The 24,462-nt window shown below is 42.1% G+C and overlaps 1 long non-coding RNA gene across 3 annotated transcripts in view; it reads right to left on the bottom strand.

Annotated features, from left to right (window-relative positions):
* Nucleotides 1-24,462, bottom strand: part of LOC311579643 — a 91,917-nt gene that overhangs the window by 50,553 nt on the left and 16,902 nt on the right. Inside the window, exons 2-4 of one of the 3 annotated variants that reach the window (XR_014773206.1) lie at nucleotides 14,357-14,467; nucleotides 13,255-13,592; nucleotides 12,926-13,066 (exon numbers count right to left, since the gene is read on the bottom strand). This is a non-coding gene — a long non-coding RNA (uncharacterized lncRNA). Of the gene's footprint in view, nucleotides 1-12,260; nucleotides 13,067-13,254; nucleotides 13,593-14,356; nucleotides 14,468-24,462 lie in introns of those variants that run through there. The other 2 variants (XR_014773205.1, XR_014773207.1) reach the window with 2 other exon arrangements.

Genomic DNA, 24,462 nt, shown 5'->3' with positions numbered 1-24,462 from the left:
AAAATCAGCCAGGCACAGTGGTGCACACCTGTAATCCAAGCACTTCGGGAGGGGGTAGTGGTGATAGAGGCAAGTGGATCATTGTGAGTTCGAGGCCAGCCTAGTCTACAAAGGGAGTCTAGGACTACCAAGATAACACAGAGAGAAATCCTATCTTCAAAAATAATAATAAATAAATAAGTAACTAAATAAATAAATGGGAAGATTTACTTCTAATCTGAATCTTTGAGGTAGGAAGACACACATCCAATCTAGACCTTTTCAACTGGGAAAACCCACCTCTAATCTGGGCTGTGCCTTCTGCTGGAAGCCTATATAAGGACAAGGAAAAAGGAAGTTCTTGCTTTCGCCTGTTTGCTCTCACTTTCCTATCAAATCCATTCTTTCATGGCATTAGAGCCAACTTCTATGGGATTCCAGCATATACTGAAGACCAGCTGAGACATTGAGCCTCACAGATTAAAAAACTACTGGATTCTCAGATCTTCTGTTCATAGGCAGCCATTGTTGGATCAGCTGGACCATAACCTGTAAGTCATTCTAATAAATCTCCCTCTAGAGAATATGAAAGAGAGAAAGAGAGAGAGAGAGAGAGAGAGAGAGAGAGAGAGAGAGAGAGAGAGAGAGAGATCCATTCTATAAGTTCTGTTGCTTTAGAGAACCTTGACTAATGCAGTATGTTAGCCACTACTGAACCCTTATATCTTTTAATAAAATCTTTTTTAAAAGATTTTACCATGAGCAATAAAATGGCGACGCTCTGCACTTCTAGTCAGTGCTGCTGCTAGGCCAGAGAAGCTGACAGAAGACACATGGATTAGAAGGAAATAAATTCATAGTTCTTAGATGCTACCATGTATATGTGAAAAACCAAATTTACAACCAAAATATTACTGAAAATAACAATATCAATATACCAAAAATAATTAAATCTCTTATTTCTACAAGAAAGGATAGTTAACAGTATGACTCAGAGTGATAGCAATACAAAATACAGTTTTGAAATTATCAATTACAGCAGGGCATGGTGGCACACGCCGTTAATCCCAGCACTTGGGAGGCAGAGGCAGGTGTGGATCACTGGGAGTTCAAGGCCAGCCTGGTCTACAAGGCAAGTTCAGGACAGCCAAGACTAACAGAGAAGCCCTGTCTCGAAAAACCAAAAAGAAAAAGAAAAGAAAAGAAAGAGATTATCAATTACTTAGGAATACATCTATACAAAGTTCCACAAGGCTTCTAAAGGTTAGAAAAAATAGGCTAAGAGCAATTTGACATATCTAAATGAATGTCAACTATATTATTATTGTGCTTAGAAAGGACAGTGTTATTAAGATTTCTCTTTCTCCTGAATAGTTCCATGTATCTGATACATAATCTCAACCAAAATCTGCATAGACTTTGTTTTGTGGCTTTTGATTGTTAAAGAAAAGAGTAACGTTATTTTTTATCAACTATCAAGACATAATATAAAACTTATCAAAATGATGCACTTAAGCAAATTTGAAGCATAGGTACCAGTGATCTAAATGATCTTGATTTATGATGGGGTTGAAGAGGTAAAGGACATCATTTTCAGTAAGCTACTTATACTAGAAAATTTGACTCATTCCTTCATGGTACCATATATGAAATGAAATTTAGGTAAATTAAAGACTACTGGCTATCCTCACATATTTTCACTGTTGTTCTGTGAGAAAACTTTACATGAAAAGCATCACACATGTCTATTCACTACAGATAGGGAGCCCAAGACAGACCAAAGTATGGAAAACATCAAAGTGCAATTTGATGAACTATGAATTTTATTGAAGGGATTGTTTGTTTGTTTGTTTTTTCAAGACAAGGTTTCTCTGTGTAACCTTGGCTGTCCTGGACTCACCTTGTAGACCAGGCTGGCCTCAAATTCACAGTGATCCATCTGCCTCTGCTTCCCGAGTGCTGGGATTAAAGGTGTTTGCCACCACCACCCAGGAATTTTATTGAAGGAGTCTCAGCTTTTATTGCTTACTCTGTCATTGAGGAGCTTAGTGAATTTGATCAGTTTTGGGGACTTCCTGAAGCTATTTTGAGCTTTTTACCTTCCTGGGTAAGGAGCTTCCCTGAAGGATAGAATGATTCAATCTCAGAGGAAACTGTTACACAACAAGTGCCATGCCAGTGTGATGTTTTTGAGAGGTGGAGGGCAGCTGGCATCTTCTACCATGGCCTCTACATAGAGGCCATATCCATGAGGAACAGATTCCCACCAAACACCAGCACTGCTGGATCCTTGATCCTGGATTTTGATCCTTCAAAGGCGTGAACAATACATTTCTGTTATTTATAAATTACCAGCTCTGTGGTCTTTTACTACAGCAGTTGAAGAGACATAGTATGAGAAGCTAAAAACTAATCTTTTAGAATGTTATGTGAGAGAATTTCTTAGTAATATTGGATTATTTGTGTAAAAATACAATATAAAGGAAAAGTGATCAACTAGGATATATTAAAAATTACCTGTTGATCAAAAGGCAATACAAAGAATTAAAATATAAGACATAAAATAGAAGAAAATTATGGTAATGTATATAATTTCATAAAGGACCAGTATTCAGAATATATAAAGAACATTTTTTAAAATGAGGAAATCAAACATGATAGAGTAAAAAGAGCAAAGATGAATGTTCCTTACAGAAAGTGATATCCAGAAGGCTAATCAACATATGAAAAATGCTCAGCCTCTTAGCCAATTAGAGAAATTAAATCAGAATCAGTTGCAATCATATTCTCAAATGTTTGGCAAAAATAAAAAAGCCCAGCAATATCATATGCGGTGATTTAGAAACTCATGTGCTTGATGATAAGAATGTGAGGCAAGAAAATCATTGGTGTGATTTAGGTGGATGTAGGTGACACTGCATGGATTTTGGCAATATACTTATTTACATAGATTAAGAAAATGGACAAGAATGCTGGGAGCAACATTTTTCATAATAACCAAAACACAAAAATAGATGAAAGGCTCAGTGTAAGGAATATTTATGCTATGTATTGCTATACAGCAAGGAAATATATTCAGTTCTATCCAGCAATGTGATGAATTTTACAATGCTGAGCAGAAATGCATAATAAACATAGTGTAGCATAGTTACATTTCAGTAATTCAGGAACAGATAAAACTCATATATATTGTTAGCAATTCATCCACAGACAATAAATATACAATGAAAAATAAGGAAATTATTACCATAAGAAGACAGTGGTCGCTTCTTGGGGCAGAGGGTGCTGTGCATGTGAAATAAGAGGGAACTTCTCTAGATAGCATAGGCATTAACTTAATAACCACATAACAAACTGGACAGATGCATTTTATACATTTTTCACATAATGCATTTTAAATTTTAAAATATTTTATAAAATCTACCAGACTGCAGACATTTCTGAGACACAATGGATATATTGATGATGAAAGACCTAGATCCTTCTGAACAGACTTAAGACATTTACAATAAGGAGCAAACTTTGGCTCTTATTACCTTTGGACTTCATAGTATCAAAGCCTAGGTGCCCATCAGCCAGCATCAGAGAATAGCATTAATTCACATCTCCTGTGGTCCGTCTAGACCTCAATACAATGACAGTACCTTCATTATAAATAAGAATGAGAGCTGAGCACACTGGCGCACACCTTTAATCCCAGAACCCATGAGGTAGAGGCAGGCAGATCGCTGTGAGTTCAACACCAGCCTAGTCTACAAAATGAGTCCAGGACAGCCAGGGTGACACAGAGAAACCCTGTCTCGAAAAACCAATAAATAAATAAGAATAAATTCAAACAAAGTTATATCACCTCAGAAAATATGAGGAAAACTTAAGAAAACCAAGGAGCCTAGTTTCAATCATGGGCAGTTGACAGTTCATGATCTACCAAAATTTGTTTTTCACAATTTCAGCCTTTACTGGTCTCTTTCAAAGCTCAGTGTATTTGCATATACTTTGACTTAGCAGTTAAAAGTATTTGCAACCCCCACAAAGAAAACAAAAAATTAAAATTAAAAAAAAGAGAAAGAAATAATACTAGAAAAGAATAAACGTCTTGCTTCAGAAGCTGCACTGTATTATCATAGGAACAGAAATATTAACTACGATAGTATGTAAGTTACAACTACGCAGTGCTAAACCTTGTTAGGGCTTTGTTGATTTAGTGTTTTAGATTAGTATAGTGTTATGTTTTAAAATCTGCTAAGATATGCTAATATAACCATTCACATAGGATATTTAAACGTGTGTTTTATTTTATCATACTCTGTATGCGTGTACATGCAGTGTGTGTGTTTGTGTGTGTGTGCCTGAGGAGTTCAGAGGATAACTTAAGGGGCAAACACTCTCTTTCCATAGTGTCACTCCTAGGGATTGAATTCAGGTTGTCAGGCTTGATAGCAAACACTTTCAACTACTGAGCCATCTCATTGTCCCTAAACCCATTGCTGTAACAAAATACTGAAGTAACTTACAAAGAGAAAATGTTTGATTTGTTTAAAAGTTTTGGATCACAAACCATAGCTGGTTGGATAGGTAGCAGAGAACTAAACAGAAAGGAAAAAAATAAAAAAGGCCTGAAATGTCTGTTAGTCACACTCCATCACAGGGTAGTCAAAGCAGGAAGCCAAGGCAGGAACCTGAAGGTAGGGACTGAAGAAGAGGCTATGGAGGAGTGCTGCTTACTGGTTTGCTTTCCAAGGCTTGCTCAGCCTGCTTTATTATACATCCTGGGAACCTCTGCCTAAGAATGGCACAACCCTCAGTGCACTGGGTGCTCCCACATCAATCATGTCTTACAAAAATGCACCACAGGATTGTCAGTGATTCAATCTGGTGAGAATATTTTCTCAATTGAGGTTCCCTCTTCACAAATGTTACTAGCTTGTGTGAGGCTGATATAAAACTAGTGTGCACAGTTCCGTTATTTGCTTTAAGGGAATGACTAGAGTCATCTGAGGACCTCCTATGATGCCCTACATGTTAAAGATTACACCACTTTCCTATAATGCCACCCTAGGAACACACACACTCTTGGGAACACTATATGAGGACAAGGCTTTCAACCATTCCAAAGCTATCTAAAAGGTACCGTATATTTCACAAGGAAATATAACAGTCTTAAATATGATTTTTCCCCAAGGCTCATGTGCTACAATATTGGTCCCATTGTAATGGTATCTGTAAGTGGTAGAACCTTTTAAGAGTGGAAACTGATTAGGCCACTGGGGGGGACCATCCTTGGGAAGGGTTAATATCCACGTCTTAGGAGTGGTTATTACAGGAGTTGAGCTTCCCAGATCCCCTTTTCTCTTACCAAGTTCTCTTTCTCTCCCTTCCTCTTCCCCACTGCCCATGTCTGTTTGTTTGTCTTAGGTTTCTATTGCTGTGAAAAGACACTATGACCATGACAATTCTTATAAATGAAAATATTTAATTGGGGCCAGTTTACAGTTCAGAGGCTTAGTTCATTATCATCATGACAGGAAACATGGCAGCCTGCAGGCAGACATGGTGTTGAAGAAAGAGCCAATGGCAAGGATGTAGAGAAAGAGGAATACTCCTTCATTTCTGGTGGGAATGCAAACTGATTCAACCACTTTGGAAATCTATCTGGTGCTTTCTCAGAAAAATGGGAATAGGGCTTCCTCAAGACCCAGCTATTCCACTCCTTGGAATATACCCAGAAGCTGCTCTACCACACAACAGGGACATATGTTCAACCATGTTCATAGCAGCCTTATTCATAATAGCCAGAACATGGAAACATGTTCCCTCAGTAGAAGAATGGATAAAGAAACTGTGGTACATTTACACTATGGAATACTATTCAGCTATTAAAAACAAGGAATTCCCAAAATTTGTGGACAAGTGGATTGAACTAGAAATGATCATAATGAGTGAGTTCACCCAGAAGCAGAAAGAGTCAAATGGTATATACTCACTTATATCTAGACACTAGCCCAAGGGGCATGTCCCATGAAAGTCTTCACTTACCAGGAAAGTGAGATAGAGGGGAGGACATCCTATTGAGACTTTAGGTGAGAGAAGCATGGGACAATGAGGAAACAGAAGGATCAGAGGGTCCTAGAAACCTACAAGAAGAACATTATGATGGGCAGATCTCGGCTCAGGGGTCCCGCTCAAACTATGGCACCAGCCAAGGACAATACAGGCGGTAAACTTCGAACCCTTACCCAGATCTAGCCAATGGACAGGACATTCTCCACCATTGAGTGGAGAGTGGGGACTGACTTTCACACGAATTCTGGTGCCCTTATTTGACTATGTCCCATGGATGGGGAGGCCTGGTGGCAGTCAGAGGAAGGATAGCAGGCTACCAAGAAGAGACTTGATACCCTATGAGCATATACAGGGGGAGGAGGTCCCCCTCAGTCACAGACATAGGGGAGTACGGGGAAAGGGAGGGGAGTAGGGGGAAAGCAGGAGGGAGAGAGGAATGGCAGGATACAAGAGATGGGAATAACAATTGAGATGTAATATGAATAAATTAATAAAATATTTTTTTTAAAAAGGAAAAAACAACCACAACAACAACAATAACAACAAAAAACTCTGAAGCACTGAAGTGAGCATAGCAGCAGGCTTTATTGTTTCCTGCTGTGGTTTTTTTTTTTTTCTTTAGATTACAACTTTGTATGTTCAAAAGGAAAAAAAAAGAGGACTGGATTAGTTAAAATTAAAAAATTTGCATTAAAAAAAAAAGAGCTGAGAGTTCTACAACCTTATCTGCAGGCTGCAGGAAGAGAGAGAGCCACTGGGCCTGACCTGGGCATTTGAAACCCCAAACCCAGTGACACATTTCCTTCAACATGGCCACACCTATTCCAAAAGGGCCATACCTCCTAAAGCGACTCTCTAAACATTCAAATGTGAGTCTACTGGGGCCATTATTATTCACACCTTCTCTGTGTGTATGTGTGTGTGTGTGTGTGTGTGTCGATCCCTCACCCCCTTCTTCCACTCTTCACTCCCTGCTCATGAGGTTCTTACAAGCTCTTACAAGAGCTTTACAGCTCTTTCTTTCTCTGTCTGAAATGCTCTAGGACTTGAGCTAATAACCCTCTTTTCTTTATAAAGTATATAGTCTGAGGATTTATTATAGTAACATAAAATATACATGCTTCAATCCCTATCAATACATTAGGCTATAGCAGATGGTGGAGGTCATTAGGAGATTATTATTAATCTCATTTCCATTTTAAGAGAATTGTTCAGTTGAGTAAACACAGGAAATACTAAAGGTATCATATCTACTTTTTATAAAAATCCAAATACTGGTGCAATTAAGAGATTGATGATTTTTGAAAACTGTCAGGTTATTGAACTTGGTAAACCAACTTCAAAGTCTCTAACCCTTACCTTGTCCATTATAAGCCTTGTGTGGATAGAGAGAGGGAACGGTGGACAAACAGTGGTATAGTGTATCCCAGACTCTGACTTACAAGGACTTAAACGTGTTTTAAAATATGGATGAAACAAAATGGAAAGCAATAAACTAAAAGAAGTTAAACAACTTTGTAACGCTCACCCTGGCACTACTGTAGTTATAAATGACCTGCAATTTAGCTAAGTCCAACAGGAATATGGCACACTCGAGTGATGTGGCTCTTTAAAAGCTAATACAATTTTTAGGGTGCCTACCACAATCCTAATATATCAAGTAAGTGTTGGTTTTGCAATGTTCTGCACCTAATAAAGATGGAAGACCCCTCTTCAACTTGGGGTATCTCATTATAAAAGAGTTAAAGACAGGTCACAGGCAGGGGTGTTTCTGCAAATAGTGTGGGCTGTCGTCACAGCTTTTTTTTTTTCAGAACTGTAAGATCTGTTGCTAAAGATACCACACACTTTGATCAGAGGACAAGGAGAAACCCAGTTGGTTCTGAGCAGGAAGCTTACTTTCAGCAGGCTACTTTTCATAGTACTGGAAAGATCTATACAAGCTGCTGGGTGGGAAAGTCAGCAATAGCCTTATCCACCTGTAAACTCTGTGAACTACAGTACTAACCACAGTGGTAAAATACACCCATTAGTCCAATGGTGGCACGGGTGTCATGGGGGAATGAACACTTTCCGGTTCACAGGAGGAAACACATGCCCAGTACTGGAAGCTTGGTCAAGAACTCAACTAGAGAGTTAATGGTTTCCTGAGGCGAACCTACTCCAACTATCCTGCTAAATGGACGTAGCATCAAACTGCCCTCTAAATTTGTGTCTCTATACCCACAGATGAGAACAACTCTTAGATCTCATCTGAGAGGTTTTGTTATGCAATGAGTGATAGTTAACACAACTGACCAAAGTGCAGAGAACACATGTCTTTGGAGTGCTCAGCCACAAATATCTATATCACCTTGCCCCACCCATAACTATCTGGGACTGTCAGCTAAGAAGGGCTAGAAAGATTTTAAGAGATGGTGGATATGGAGGACAGAGCTGTGTCTTCTGGACATGGCAGGACCACTGTCCGCACAGATTCACAGCAGCTGTGGCTACCTGCACATGACCTGCATAACATAAAGCCAGTACACATTCTAGCATGGAAGCAGCGGGGCTTGTGAGCGCTTCTACTACCTGAGGACCATTGGCAAGTGATGTATCTGGGGTGAGGGAAAGTCAGTTTTCTTTAAGAATGTGGCTGCTAGTTGGTCCAGTGGATTGCCCCCACACTCATGACTATATGGGCAGGACAAATTAAACTCAGTGAGCTGTTTTTTTTTTTTTTTTTAAGGAAAAAAATCTATAAAGAGGACAGTAAGTTGAAAGGTGATAGATAAGTGACGGTGAAAATGGGTGGCAGAGATGTTATGGAGAAAAGTCAGTATGAATATGATCAAAATACATTTCATTAAATTCTCAGTCAGTTAAAATATATTATTTAAACAAAAAAACATTCTACAAGTCTGAATGACTAATTTGAACTTCTGTTGGTTTTGAAGAGCTGTAATGTTGCAAATCCAGGACCAAATTATCTTGGGTTATTTTGACCTCATAAATAAATAGCTGTTTAAGGTGATCTAACATCTGTTTGCTTATTAGATACATTCTTTTGGAGTGTGCAAACAGATGTCTAACTTCCAACCCAAAGGCTAAGAATATCCTTAGGTACTATCTGAGACGTCACTGATTGACTCTACACTGCCTCCCTGACTTTCCAATATACTTTTAAGGTGTCTTGACTTGGGACTTTCTAAGTTCTGCTACTGTCACAATTTCACAAAGCTGTACCACACTGGACTATGGAGTTGTGATAGCCTTCCTGGGCTGGGCTATAGTCATTCATATCTAGCTATAGAATAAACTGATTCTCAATAAACACATACATTTTTAAAAAAGAAGAAAAGAGACCCCGTCTTAGAATGAGAGAGCTGTTATATACGTGGATGGATACCAGAAGAAGGTTCTTTTCATTGGCTGGCAGATCTTCTGAATTTTCTAAAGAATCAGAATGAAGATGAAATTCATAGTGGTGTATTTCAAGTTACAACAGAATTCTATCAAAATCAAGAAATCTGGAATAGTCTTCCTTGTAAAATAGCAGGCAAAAGAGACTCAGAGAGAAAGAAGAGTGTATGCAAAGGGGGCTGAGATGAGGAAATGATAGGACCTCGTCAACGGAATCCCCCAAAGGTCTTGGAGGCAGCTAGTCCTGCAGCCAGCCTACTTCCCAGCACTACATAGCTCTGTGATTTGGGGAAGCTTGAGATATGTAACCTTTCTGAGTTTCCACTTCCTTGTGTGTAAAGTAGGAAAATAATAATAATATATGCATCCCACAGGCCTTTTAGTTACTGTGTTCGTGCTGTGTTTCCTTTAGATACAGTTTTATGTAACCCTCAGATTCAATACACAGCTAATGAGAACTTGAATTTCTGATCCTCTTGACTCCACCTTCCAAATGCTGAAATAAAAGGTTTATTTTATCATGCCAATTTCATGTAATGCTGAGGGCCGTATCCATGATATCCTGCACACTAGGCCTACAGTCTACCGACTGAAGTGCATCTGCAACCTCGTAAGATTTTTTGTGATCAAATAAAGTAAAATTGCTGCTGGTAACTGTTTATCACTGCAGAGGTGGTGGGACCTGGGAGAATGGAGCTGATAAATGAGGCAGACTAAAATCTCACGCCATAGCCAACTTTTTCAGAGCACTGGTCAGTTTATCCTCTGAGGAATTAAAATAGTCACATGAATAAAGTGTACAATCACAAGGGCAAGCCTCACATGGTGGGAAAGCTGCACATGGCAGACCAATTATGTGTGGCAGAAACCGGTTTTTCCATAGAGGCATATAAACAAATAATAATAGCCAGTTGTAATGAATAATTGAAGTATACTCAATCCTATCCACTACACCTGATAGGGGCACAAAAGCATGCTCCAAGAACAATTCTGTGTTTTTTGAAGAAACTGAGGTCATAAGACTCTTGTCTTGGGTTCTTGGAGTTTTCTTTCAAGTACTCAGAAATCTCACACAACTCCATTATTGGATAATGTTCCAACAGGTCACCATTAGGGGACTCCATTCAATGGGACCCTGAATCCATGAGGCATCAAAGGTTGGGGGCAGAACTTTAGTTTCTTATCACCTGATGAAATTCCTTTGCCCAGAAGTCTTATTTGCTTATGTCACATGACAGGGTGAGAGAGGGGGTTAATGAAGCAGAGAAAGATAAAATATACTATTATCAATTTCTTGAGTAACTGCTAAATTGTGCTGCTGTCCACTGGCATTAGGGACAGAGTGTAAAAAGCAAGGCTGGAGAAGATACTGAGTTATGATTTGGGCCCTTCATTTTGGAGCTGCTAGTGGGATAACCACCTTATTATCCAGAGCTAGGAAGAGAGGCTGAACTGGATATAACAGTATAATGCACTGATATCGGACAATTTTGTGGTTGTTTTCAATTTGACTGGATTAAGGGATACCTAGAAAATCAGCATAGTATGCATTTGGCTGTGTCTGTTAACAATGCTTCCAGAAGGATTTTTTATGAAGAACAGTAAATAGTGGTGAAGGCCTGGGCTGAACATGGATGTACCACCTAGTAGCCTAGGAGCTGGGGCTGATGTAGTATAGTAAAGAAGAATGAGAGGGAATATCTCAGGCATATGGGCACCAATCTTTCTAGAGCTGCTGCATGTTTGCTACTGCTATAACCCACGGACATTATTTCCAGAGTCTTTAGCTTTACACGTGAACTTGCATCAGCAGGCCCCCACCTTCAGACCTTCAGCTTTTTACTCTGAGGTGTCTAGCTTGTTAGGTTGAACATCTCCTGATCTTTCAGCTTGTAGCCTACAGTTAGTTGCCCATTGTGGGACCTTTGGTCATGTCAGCAAATCTATTTTAGAAAGCTCCAACTAATAAAGATGGTAAGTAAATCTATGGTCATGTTTCCACTCTCAAGACTATGTGCAGGGAGAACTGGGATATGGGGCAGGGCAGGGGAATGTCCTGGGAAACATACATTTAGGAATCGTCCAGGAGAGAATCAGAGGAAATGGAGATGGAGCAGCACATGGTATAGAAAGAAAAGCAGACACTGGTATAATGAGAGCCAGGTACCACAGATTTCAGAGGAGGTCATGTGACTCCATGACCAGCAGGTGCCATGGGACCTTGGCCAAAGTGTGGACATAGAAACTAGAGAAATGTGATTTGATGGAGTAAATCACTTGGTGTAAGTGCTTGGTGAATAAAAACTTGGTCTATACAGGAAGGGAAGCAGCAAGAAGAAGAGAATGAGCAAGGGCTGTGCTTCAGAGATAAGAACTTGAGCATTTTGAATTTGGATGAAAGATCAAAAGGAATCAATAGTGATGGAGAGCTAGGTTCCAACCCTACACCAATCTCTCTCTCTCTCTCTCTCTCTCTCTCTCTCTCTCTCTCTCTCTCTTTCCCTCTCCCTCCCCCTCCCCCTCCCCCTCCTTCTCCCATCCACTCACCCACTGAATAGATTATCATACAGCCAAGGTTGGCCTCAAACTTGCTATGTACCCAAGGATGGCCTTGAACTTAAGAACCTCCTGCTTCCAGCTCTTGATGGCTGGGGTTAGAGACATATGCCACCACACCCTGCTTATGTAGTGCTAAGGATGGAGCCCAGGGATTTGTGCACGCTGGGTAAGCACCCAATAAATTAAGTTACATCCCAACTCCTATATTTTTCTTTTAATCATTTGAAAGAAAAACTTACTGATCTCCTGATCATTTGTAAGATCAGGACTAAGCTAGTTTTCATAGAGTCAGGAGGAAGAAGGGAAGAAAGGTGATATATATCAATTTCAATGGCTTTACAGTTTACTCTTAGGAGTATTTTCAGAATTGTGTTAACAAGCCAGATCTGGTAGATGAAGTAACCTAGACTTCCACCTGATGCTATTTGTTCCAGGACAACATTTAACTAATTTGTTTCTCTGAGCTTGCTGTTAACTATACTGAAGGTAATGAATTGTTTCTGATGTGGCTTCCAGACAAATGGCAAGTATTTGAGCCTCGAGTCCTTAGATAGATAGCTGAGACAAAGGATTGTTCCAGAGGCCAAAACATTATCACTCTGTAGACCTGAAGTTGGATTCTACATGAGGGTCCCCGGTACTTTGGCCAAACTGACTTATCCTGGAAAAGGCTGGAGACAATGCAAAGTTTATTCATCTTTTGGGTAAAAGCAGAAAGCAGGCAGTTAAGAACCAGGAGTTCACCAGTAGTACTTCTAAGCATCTTTACTACAGTGTTGTTTGTGTTTAATTTCTAACATGTTGTAGATTGATACTAACATCCTCTGTTAACCTTGAGGGACCTGTCCTGGGTCCAGGGCCATGCTATGAGTCACAATGCCATCCTCCTTTCAGTGGTGATGCTCCTGTTGCTTCTTACCCTGTGGTCAGCCTAAGATCCTTCAGGCCTGTAGAACTTCGGGCTCCCATGAGCTTCATCCATGTGGTCTTCTCCCCCAGAGATTCTTTCTCATCCATTCTCCCAGGAGGGATTAGGAACCTGTGACTGTACAGTGTGCTCCTACAAGACAAGAAAAGGACTTAAGCCCTGAGGTCATTAGGAAATCATCTCAGGAAGGACTAGTGATGGACTAGCCGAGAGAAAGAGCGATGAGCGGACCTCAGTAAGGGAGTGTGACTGAGCCCCTAATCATGTGGACAAGTGGAAGGCATGCAAGGAGAATTCTGAGAAATAAGATGGACACTCACCACACAGTTCCCCCATCCAAAGCGTGGAGAATCTAGCAGTTGATGTATTCCTGTCACCCGTGGTTGACAGCTGTTTAGGAGGATGTACACACCACTTCTTTCCCAGCTTTCAAGGCAGAGTTGGCTCCATTGACAGAGCAAAAAGCAGGCAAGGACATATGTTGTGTGCAGTAGGATGAACTGGGAGTCTGGAGGTGGAGCCTCTGCTAGTTTGCCTCCATCTACAATCCCACCAGACCCTGTGCTTCCTTATTTTCTCCAGTTTGCTGTAGCTGGAGAATATTCTTCAAGGATTTGTGTGTCCTATTTCTCAGTTTTTTCTTACTGTGACAAAATCCCTGAGAAAACAAGGGAAGGGAGATTTGATTTGGGTTCATCTCTTAGTCTAAGACTAGCTGGCTCCATACCTGTGGATCTGAAGTAAAGGAAGCACAGAGGCAGAGAGAAGGGACTGGGGATCCTTCAACACTCCTGTACTAGCCCCCCTTCCTCCCCACTTAGTCTATACCACCTCACAATGTCCCCAAATTATATCTCCATCAAACGATTAATCTGTTAATTATGTCAAAATCTTTATAATCAAACAATCTACCCTAAGCCTCACTTCTGAAAACTATACCAGCCTTCAACCCACAGTGCTTCTGGAAGATCTTCCATGTACAAGCATAATATGAATGGACACCATATACTCATTGCATATGTTAAGAGAGCTGTTCCTGCTGTGCGTGCAGTGTGGTGGTGCACACCTTTTAATGTCAGCACTTGGGAGGCAGAGGCAGGCGGATCGCTGTGAGTTTGAGGCCAGCCTGGTCTACAAAGTGAGTCCAGGACAGCCAAGGCAACACAAAGAAACCCTGTCTTGAAAAAAACCAAAGAGAGGGGGGGGGGCTGTTCTTTTCAGGTGAGACCTGGCTACTTGTTTTCTTGAAACAGAGCAGATATGAGGACTAGCAGGAGCCCTGTACGGGATGGGATAGAGTAGCATTCCTCTGTGAATGTTTGGGGGAGCTCTTGAGACTGTAAGACTGTCTTCTCCCCAACATTTCAATTGCATGACAACCCTTTGCATAGACATCGATTTCAGCATTTGGGATCTGCTCACCTCAGTCTCTTCTCCGCAGCCTTGTGATAAGGTTGCCCCAGATTCTATTACCTTTCTAAGATGAGGGGGCTGCGTCCTTATCTTGCCTCATAGCCTCTTTAGAATGACCTCCTGAAATGGTCATAGCATGTGTTTATCAGCGAGGAACTTAAATGCCTATTCAACGATGCTAGGCATTTTTAGTTTTACTTTTAACTATCCTGACCTATGATTTATTTGGAATAGCCATGGATTTCGTAGGGGGAAAACATGTTCTTGAGATTCTAAGGTAAGCTTTAATTTAGTTTTTAAAAATTTTTTAAAATTTAATTTGAATTTATGTGCATTGGTATGAGAGTGTCAGATCTTGGAGTTACAGACAGTTGTGAGCCTCCATATGGGTGCTGGGAATTGATCCTGGGTCCTTTTGAAGAACAGGCAGTACTCTTAGCCACTGAGCTATCTCTCCAGGCCCGGGTTAGCTTTACTTTGATAGAAATGACACAATAGGCATCTAATCTCCACCAGAGACACTGTGAGTGATTTATTGATTTCTCTTTATAGCAACTCCTCACGTTGCCCTAGTTTCTCAGTATTTCATTTCCAGGATTAAAGGAAACCCACTGGCAAATAAAAAGGCCAATAAAATCAGAACACACACACACACACACACACACACACACACACACACGGGAGGTGTGGATGCTTGAAAAATCCAGTCAAATCTCTCATAATATCTGTCAAGTTCTGTCAAGGATTAAAGCTTTGCTCCATCTTAAGTTGTAACTCTCGGTAGTTTTTTAGTTTTTTGTTTGTTTGTTTGCTTTGCTTGTTTTTAAGTGAGTCTTGTTCTGCTGGCACAGTTTGACACAGCTGCTGCCCACTGCATGGTGCTCTCTGGCAAAAGACGCTGTGACTCTTTGTGGGAGAGAGTTGATTGGCAATTGCTCTAATTTAAAAGGTTACATGCGCTTTAGGGCTCAGGGAAAAGCTTGGGAGCCTTTTCCTCAGAAGACACCTACAGCAGCAAGATTTTGTATTTGTATTCCTCCAGCCATGGTCCTTGGTTAAAAATAAAACAGAAATAAACAAAACTCCCAAAGCCTGCTCTAAAATCTTTGCAATCCTGCCACTAACTCAGAATGATCCTAAGAGCCCAAGCCACATGGTATTGTATATAAGGCTCAAAAGTTAGACAGCCCATCCTGATCACACATCAGTAGGAGCAGGTGACAAGCAGACACTTGCACCCATGTGATCTCACTTCTGCCACTGTGAACTGAGCACAGGACAAATGGTAGGTGTGTTTTACACAACCTGGCTGCTGAATTGCTGCTGACTGGAGGACAGAGCAGAGAACTGGAGGTGGCACAGAGCCCTGGCTGATCTGATAAGAGGATTGGGTTACTAGGCTGCCCTCCCCCCTTCCCAATGCCTTCCACTGAGCAGCTGTGTGAGCTTGTTCTTTCTCGGTTAGAAAATGTCTTTCTGTCTAGGGCATAGCTGCATGCCAGCACCCTTAAGCCAGCGGTCTTCCCCTGAACACACAGTGCTCTGTCATACTCTGCCTGTGCCATGCTGTGCCCTCCATGGGGAACATGCCCCTCCCATGAAGGAGGTAGTTGATTTGCAAGCCTGGGGTCAAGTTCTAGCTCCTTTGAACTGTCAACCTAATTCTGGGATAGCTTTTGCTGCTCCCTCCTGTGTGGCCTGGCACCATGCCTGCCTGTCTTAGCAGTTTTTTTTTTTCCTACCAAGATGAAGGCCAGCTCCCTGCAGCTTTTGGATATGATTGATTATAAACCTTTGTGGGATGCTGAGGGCTTTGTGACATAGTTCAGCTTAGAGGAGAACCAACTACTGCCACTTCCCTAAACCAGCATAATCCCAAACTGCATATATATATCCTTATACCTACAGAGAAGTATAGCTCTTACCCCCCCATCAAAGAAGTTTTTTTTTTCCAGCAGATAAAAACCATTACAGAAAGCTATACTTGGTCAAAATACAGAGAATGGGTTTTGGTGTGCCCAACCCCCAAACTGATCCATCTGCAACCCCTTACACCTAAGGCTCAGGGAATATGGCAGAAGACAGGCCAGAGAGACTGGAAGAGTCAGAGGACCTGGACGTGTGCTGTAAGAATGTCTCCTAGGCAGAGAATACCCACACATACCCTTGTCTCTCACCCCTCAACACAGGCAGGAGGACTGGGCCTGAGGTCATGAGAGTAGGAGACTTGACCCTGCCCTGTGCTTCCTGCAGCATTCAGCCCCTTGCCGGGGCAGCACATTAGAGCTGGCCCTGCCCCTTGCTGGCTGCAGCGTTAGATGAGCTTGCCCAGGCAGTGCTGGAGAGTTCAGGCTGGTGGTGTGGGTGTGGGTGTGGGAAAATTGGCTGATCAGCTCAGCTACCACCCAGGCCCAGATCCAGGGCTTTGAGTTGGGCCACCCTAACATCTAAACCATCTATGAGCTGCTGGAGCACATGAAGGGGATGGTTATAGAGACTAAAGCTGCAGGATCTTCATGACACCGGGCAGCAACAGGATATCCAAGAGAAATCTCAGTGTAGTGGAAGCCAGAGGCCTCAGACCAGACCAGTGGCTCATGGCAATGAACATTTGCAAGGAAAGCTGTTTGTGAGCAAAAGGGTATACACCAAGACACACCAGAGTGTCCATGGTTAGAGCATTTTTAAAATTATTTTTATTTCTTGTTTTCTCTTGGTGTGGAAATTTCAAGGGAAGATATGGAGGAATGGGGAGATGAGTGGGATTGTGGTGCAAGATGTGAAATTCACAAATAATCAATAAAAGTGAATTTTTTTTTAAAAAGAGTGTCTCCCCATGAAACCTCAATAATACAATTACCTAAAGCAGACATGAAAAGTGACATTGGTTGACATGCCAATGTGGGTTGGAGAAGTCTCATGAAGTCTGACTCCTAAATGAATTATAGGCAATTAATGGCTGTTGAGAAGAGAGGGGGAACCAGTCTTCTCTAGGGGTGAGTTCCCTGATACGTTATTCAATCCCATTTAGTAAGCTCCAAATACATACATACATACATATGTACATACGTGCGTACGTACGTACATACATGAGTCCTCTTATGTAGGGGACAAGAAAGGAGTTGGAGGGAGGAGAGGGAGAGAAGAAATGATGCAAACTTAGTACTCATACATGGCATTCCCAAAAAGTAAAAAATTAACATAAATTTAAAAGTAAGGGCCTGAGATGAGAGAAAACACTCTAGGGAGCATCAAGATTCATGAAAACGTCTTTCTTGAAAATGAAGACTGATCAGAGTTTAGAAGCCACCTGAAGCTTGATATAGGAAATGAACGTGATCCAGCAGGAGAAACTGGAAAAAGAGATTAGGCACTGTGGAAGAAGAGACAGCCATTGTGGAAGAAGAGATAGCCGCTGTGGAAGAGGAGATTGCCGCTGCGGAAGAGGAGACAGCCGCTGTGGAAGAGGAGACAGCCGCTGTGGAAGAGGAGATAGCCGCTGTGGAAGAGGAGACAGCCGCTGTGGAAGAGGAGACAGCCGCTGTGGAAGAGGAGAGACAGCCGCTGTGGAAGAAGAGATAGCCGCTGTGGAAGAGGAGAGATAGCCGCTGTGGAAGAAGAGAGACAGCCGCTGTGGAAGAGGAGAGATAGCCGCTGGAGAGCTGGAGCAGACGTAGCTGGAGAACTTAAGAGTGGGTGACACTTCTGTACTGCAGGCCAGGCTCTCAACGCAGCTCTGTGGTCTGAGCTCTCAATGGCATTTCAGAACAGGAAGACCCTCCCACATCAACGGGGTGAACACTCTGAATGTGAAATTTTACACAGGCCCCCTTTGTCTAATCCCAGAGCTAAAGTTAGTAATGCCTCACACTTGCAGTCCTTTCAATTAAAAGTTGTGGCCTTGACTGAGAGTTGATGGCCTCATGGAGAAGTAGAGCAGATGGACAGTTTGTCCAGCAACCTGGGAAGCCCTGGGCAGATGCAAAGGGTGTTCCATAACAGGGACCTCTTTCACACTGTCATTACATCTGAAAAGGGAGTCTTCTGGTAATTGACTAAGGACTAGAGACAGAAGAAAAATCAGGGCACTTGGTGGAACGTCAGAAGGATAATTAGCAAACAGAGCAAGCTCGGTTTCACAGCAACCTCCGCTAGCTGCTTTCTGAGACTTGGTTTCCATCTCTGTTAGAGGAAAGCATTAGACTGATTTGTATATATATGTCCTGCATAGGCCACCTTATTGAAGTAAGTCATATCCAGGAAGTCCAGATGTGATCTGCAGGGGCCCAAAGCATTGCCCATGTTCAGCCCCAGATGACACTCCAAGGGCAGGATGATCTCTAAGGAGCACTGAGATTTGCAAGATCCCATGAAGACTACCACACTGAACTGCATACTTAACCCTTGGGGTTCCAAGCTCCAAAGGCTAGATGTAGCCACTAGAGGGTAACACTGGCTCATTAGGTCTATGGCAAAATTGGCTTGCTCTACTGGAGGGAGCCCCATAGGAGAAGCAATACTTTCAGAGGGTTAAGGTGAGTCTGTTGGATCCCAGAGTCTAGGAGCATGAACCCAAATCCATAGTTACACTTTTCCAATCAAACCAGAAATCAAGGGGGCAGTGGTGGTTTGTTGGTGAATTCAAATTACATACATATACACACACATGCATATATATGACTAAAGAACTGTCTAGGATTGCATAAAAATTAGCCGGGAGTAGTGACACATGCCTTTAATCCCAGCACTCGGTAGGCAAAAGCAGGCAGATCACTCTGAGTTTGAGACCAGCCTGTTCTACAAAGTGAGCCCAGGATAGCTAAGGCTACACAGAGAAACCCTATCTCAAAAAACCAAATAAATAAATAAATAAATAAATAAATAAATAAATAAATAAGGATGCTCTTATATATTACTTGTCTGCCCTAGAATTTCCCATTACTGAAAATGTAGTGTGGTACTAGTAGACGTCTGCAGTTCACATTTGGTTTTACTCTTTGGGTTGCATTTTAGATTTTTCAAAAATGTGAGAGAACATGTACCCTTTCAATATCATACAGAAGGTTTCACTGCACTGAGCTCTACCCAATCTGTCTGTAGCCTCGATCAGCTACAAATACTTGACTGCCTTGATATCTTGCCTGTTGAATATCTTTGCCTGTCTATAGTGATATCGGCAGGTACTCCTTAACTTATGAAGCAACAAGTTTATCACAAATTAAAAGTATTGCAAATAGAAAATTTATTTAATACATTCAAGCTTCCAGATCCCCTAGCTTAGCATTGGTACTTCCCCCATCTCCATTCTGCGCGTGCGTGCATGCATGCATGTGTGCGTGTGTGCATGCATGCGTGTGTGTGTGTGTGTGTGTGTGATGTCGTTGGTGGTGGTGGTTTGTGTAGGTGTATGTATGTATGTGATTGTGTATATAGTTGCACATACAGAAGTTAGAGGTCCACATTTACTGTCTGCCTCAATAATTCTCCATCTTATCTTCTGAGATAGGGTCTCTCACTAAAGTAGAGCTTACCAATTTAGCTGGTTATGTTCTAGGGGTCCTCCTGTCTCTTCCTTCCTAATGTTGGGGGTTACAAATGTGTCCAGCTTTTACCATGAGTTTTGAACATTGGAAATCACATCTTCATGTTAATATATCAAGGATGTAACCAACAGAGCCATCTCCCTAGCATTAGTGTAGATTGTTTACTCTCAGGAGCATACAACTAACTGAGATGTGTGGCTTGCTGCCACCCCTAAGTATCAGAAGTGTTGACCATATATTACTAGTCTAGGAAAAGGTCAGAATTAGAAATAGAGGTCTACTGAACGCCTATCACTTTGTGCCACCATAGAATTAAGAAAATTGGTTTAGTTTGAACTATATAGCATATGGCCTTTAAAAAAAAGTCTAGCTTTTTCACTTAGTAATATGCATGTGTTAATGTAAATCTTCTTGATTTTAAGCAATGATAACTCATTGAAATTTTCTCTTGTGTTACAGTTTTCTTCATTATTGAAACAGCCCATCCTGCAGGGAAGAGTCTTACTCAAAACAACTCAAAATAGCTCAAAAGAACTCAAAATTGACCAGTTCACTAGGCCCCTCCCTCCCAGAGTGAACAAGTCAAGATGCTGAAAGTCACTCTCACACAAGCTTAGCTGCAACAAAGAGTCTGAGACCAGAACAGCCAGAGACCAGCCAAGCTGCCTCAAAGAGGTTGAAGACCAGAGTCATGTAGAAAGGACATTTTCCAGCTTGCTGAGCTGCTTGAAGACTGTGAGGTGTGCTCTAGGTTTCCAGCTTTTGTAAGCTGTCTCACATGCTGGGGTGGGCTTTGATGATGCAGCTGTCTGAGTCATTTCTGCTCTTGCAAGTAATTCCCAATAAAACTTGTTGGTTCATCAAGTTGTTATCTATACCTTGGTCTGTCATGCATTCTTTATCTGTGGTGTCTTCCCAGGAAAAGTGTTGTCACACAACAGTCTCCAAACCCAACAAGACAGACCTTTAACTTATGCGGTTCCCTGAATTCCATGAGGATATATACCTTTATCTTGTAAGAAGATGGGTGTGTTAAGAGCAAGGAAGGGAAGTGATGGAGTGAGTCTAAGAGATAGGGATACAGTTGAATAGCGAGCGACTACCACAAGGATGTGTTTGGGGGCCCTTCTGACATACTTACACTTATGCCCTCAGCATACTTACACTTCTGCTTTGACCAACTGTGGGAATAGTATTCCTCAAGATCCTGTACTGCTCCTCTCTCTCCAGCCCGTTCCCATGCTTGCTTCAAGGAGAAAAGGCAGTGAGTAGCCTGAGTCCTAGCTGGGCCAGTGCTTGACTCGGCAGCAGTCACAACCTAGTAAGATTTAACAGCCCTGGCTGCTAGCCGAAGAACCCAGTGATAGATGGATAGTGTTTCTTGGGGGTGGGGCTTATGGTTTATTTTTGTACTGTTGATATAAGATTCCATGTTAGCATTTAAAGCCCGTGGAAGCAGCTTAATAACTGGGTTAGAATTAGACTGATCTGGGCCTAAGTGGTAGCATTATTTCTTCTGAATAGTGATCCTGGTCAAGTCCACGACTTCTTGGCCTCCATTTCTCATTTATAAAAATGTGTATCATGATGCCTTCTCTTAGTTTTTATGAGGAGGGGTGTTGCTGTGAACACAGAACCTACTCACTAGTTATGAATTTTATTACTAGAAGATAGAGGCTCAGTTCCAGTGTGATATTTGAGACTAGGCACTAAAGTGCAATGAATTCACACGCAGTTGTCTGTCCTTATTTATTTTAAAACTTGTTATTAAATATTTCGGCTTATGTTATTTTCTTGAAACAGGGCTTGCCCTATAGCCTAGACTGTGGACTATGGAATAGAGTAGCCTAGAACTGGCCTCAAAATGATGGTCTTCCTACCTAAGCTTTCTAAAGGCTGTGTCTGTAGGTGTATACTGCATGCTCAGCCTTAAAGATCTGCCTTAAACAGCTGTACATCTTTTCATGCACACATAAAATGCTGTACCTTAATGAACTTTTGCAAAAAGGAATACACTATGTGTGCCGTCTCCTTTGTAAAGTTCTTCTGAAATAGCTCTGCGCATATATTTCTGTCTATGTCTGTCTGCAGCTGTGCGTGCCCTACACTGACAGAACTGAGCAGCTGAAATACAGACATATGGTGTGTGAGGCTGGAAATGCTATGCAGTCCTCACAGAGAAAAGCTTGAGTTCTGAGTAGTGTTCCACTGTGTGAATATATTTGCCCTTGTCTATTCATTCTTCTATTGGGCAGTCTGGCTTTCCTTTGGGCTGCTCAGAATAGCAAGACCAGCTCACGTATGTCCTTGGCCAAAGCACACATATGAAATATGTGGCTGCTCCTAGGGATAGAATTGCTAGAACACAAGGAAGAGGAAAGCTAACCTTACTGTAACTGCTGTGCTCCGTGCTGGCACTACTGTCCCGGTCCCAGCAGGCGTCAGGGCCACTTCCTGTTCCTCCTGTCCTTTCAACACTTGCCATTTCAGTGTGTATTGTTTGAGTCATTTCCTCTGCCTTCATGTTTACGCTTCCTTTCTCTCCACTTGCTGTCTGTTTGTGATTGGACGCCTTGAGACAGCATTCAAGCCTCTGGGAGAAAGATGTCATTCTGGACACTTCTAATCTCTTAGAAAACTCTTTTGCATACAGTAACCCTTCAGACATTTAAAACTTGGTGCTTATTTTTCACACTGAATGCCCCGATCTCTAGGAAAAGAAGCCTAAGTATTTCCAGCTTCTTCAACATTGCTCAGTTATATGTATTCAGACTTTTTGTCATCCTAGCAGCTAAATGAATATAGTGTTTTGGGCTTTAGGTCCCTCTCTATGAAGTGAAGGATTTCAGCACAAAGAGTGGTAGGATAATTTAAATTCTTTCATTCTGTGTAAACGTTAGCACTGCAGACTCTTGAAGACAAGCCTCAGATACTTCTAAACGGGATCACTGCATCTCTGAAGCACGCCTCACAGCTCTCTTTGCTGCCCCCCAACAGTGGAGAAAGGACACCTTCCTCCATTTACACTTGCTGAGTGACAAGCATGTTTCTGGAGCAGCCCTTCCCTCAAGACGCCGAGCCTGATAGAGGTCTCTCTTCTGAGGAACACTGCTCTAGCAGGAAGTGGATTGTATGGCTGTGGGATGCTGTGACATCCATAGGAGGCGGTAACTGTGCCAAATGCATCTTAAAAGGCCAGAGTCACGGGAAATGTTGAGATCAATGAACATCATAGGAGGCTGCAGGCTAAGTGGCCATCTAGGAGAAGGGAGGAGTGGGCTTAGCCTTTATCCTGTCTTTGGGGCTCTGGCCTGGTACATTGCTTCCTTTGGAGATAGGATAGTGCTGGCTTCACCCTGAACATTTTCAGGCCACAATGCATTTATAAAAAGTAATTCTCAGCAGATAGAAGGGCACAGAGGGGACAGGAGCGCCACAAAGAGACCAACAGAGCCAACAAATCTGGGCCCAGGGGTCACTGCAGATACTGATGCACCAAGGACCATGCATGGAGAGGACCTAGATCCTCTGCTCAGATGGAGTCTATAGCCTACATGTCTCCACGTGGGTCCTATAATATGGGGTGCAGAGGCTGATGTGGACTCTGTTGCCCACCACTGATTACTTCCCCCTGGCCGGGCAGCCTTGCCACAGAGGAAGAGGATGCAGGCGGTCCAGATGAACCTTGATAGACTGAGGTAAGATGGTAGGGGAGGAGGGCTCCTTCCTGAGGACTAGGTGGGGGAGGGAGAAGAGGATATGTCCCAGATGAGACAGAGGAGAGGGTCACAATCGGAATGTAAAGTGAATAAATTAAAAATAAGTAAAACTAAAAAAATAATAATTCCCAGGACAGACTTCAGCTTCTGCTTTCCTGTGGCACAAGTCTGACCAGTGTGTAAAGACCAGAGGATAGGTCACCAAGTCCAGGTGACATATGTTCCTCTGATATCTGAATAGAGCAGAGACAGGTTTTACTTAACTGACCCAAACCATGCTAAAATGGAAAAGTGGGGTGGATAAAGAAAAAATAATGATTATACCTGCAAGCTGTTAAATTTCACAGAAGAATAATAAAACGTTAAACATCTTTGGGGAAAAAAACAAAACCACAGCTCCTAAGTGTTGATTGAAGTAAGCCTTATAATTGCTCCATACAGTGGATACTGGCACCCTTATTCTCCTGCTGGGAGGCCTGAGGTTTCTCCTGGGCACTCCTTTGAGGGTGGGGCCAGTATTCATACTCAGGCATCTGAACTGGAGTCCTTCCCCAGAAACATGATGCCACTGTAGGTGTGAGAACGGAAAGCTTCATGGTTCGAGGAGACCATCAACTGCAGGTCAGAACTGGGCAGTAGTCAAGTGTCTACCTCTGGGTTAGGACAGTGAGCTGTGTGGTTTCAGAAACTAGGGAAGAGAGTCCCAAGGTCAGAGGACTTACTGACAGTGTTACTAACAGATATACAAATAACCATTCCATGAGGGAAGGGAGAGTCCCTTAAAGCAGTTTGCAGTCAGCAGGAGGAGCAAGGAATGCTAGCTAGGCCAGCATTCACTCTGGAGCAAGGCTTA

This window comes from Acomys minous, assembly GCF_964271855.1.
Source record: "Acomys minous genome assembly, chromosome: 12".
Classification (NCBI taxonomy): Eukaryota; Metazoa; Chordata; class Mammalia; order Rodentia; family Muridae; genus Acomys; species Acomys minous.
Note: the sequence above shows the minus strand (reverse complement) of the source record. Positions and strands in the feature narration are given on the sequence as shown.